This window comes from Pygoscelis adeliae, unplaced genomic scaffold (genome assembly GCF_000699105.1).
Source record: "Pygoscelis adeliae isolate BGI_AS28 unplaced genomic scaffold, ASM69910v1 Scaffold349, whole genome shotgun sequence".
NCBI classification, from domain to species: domain Eukaryota; kingdom Metazoa; phylum Chordata; class Aves; order Sphenisciformes; family Spheniscidae; genus Pygoscelis; species Pygoscelis adeliae.
The window spans coordinates 502,135-502,749 of record NW_008825608.1 but is presented as its reverse complement, the minus strand read 5'-3'; positions in this window follow the sequence as shown (position 1 = coordinate 502,749).

The following is a 615-nucleotide window of genomic DNA, read 5'->3' as shown; positions in this document are numbered from 1 at the left end:
GCCCGCAAAGCCCAGCGAGTGGGTGGCTTTGGCACCCGGAGGGAGATGCGCAGGTCCTGGCTGCTGGGACCCTCGGAGGATGGGGACACCCGGGCCTGTATTTTTAATTAAATGGTGACGGAAGGGATACGTGGAGGCGTTTAAGGAACTGTCGCGGACACGAGGCAGAGCTGCTTGCTCTTGTTAGCGTTGTTTGTACCCTCCTGTCCTGTCGTTTCACCGTGCGACTCAACTATTGCATTCGACAACCCGGAGGTGTTTCTTGAATTAATTTATGCTCTGTACTTCCACTGCCTTCCCAGATAACCCGTTCCATATGTTTACTGCCACTTGTACGGAGCAGTTCCGCGCGGACTTTTCTGTTTTCTCCGCGTTTCTTCAGTTTAAAATTACGCCCCTTGCTCCGTGAAACACTAACGAGCCTCATTAGCTCTGCCCGGTCCTCCTGCTGTCCCGGCTCCTGTTAGAGGGCTGCCATTTACCCAGACATCGCCCTTAGTGTTCGGACCGCCAACGAGTTGGTGAAACACGACAAAGCAGTGGCCGTGTTGGGGTGCCAGCGGTCCCCTCCCGGTCTCCGAGGACGCGGGCGTGGGGCAGCGGCAGGGACCGGCA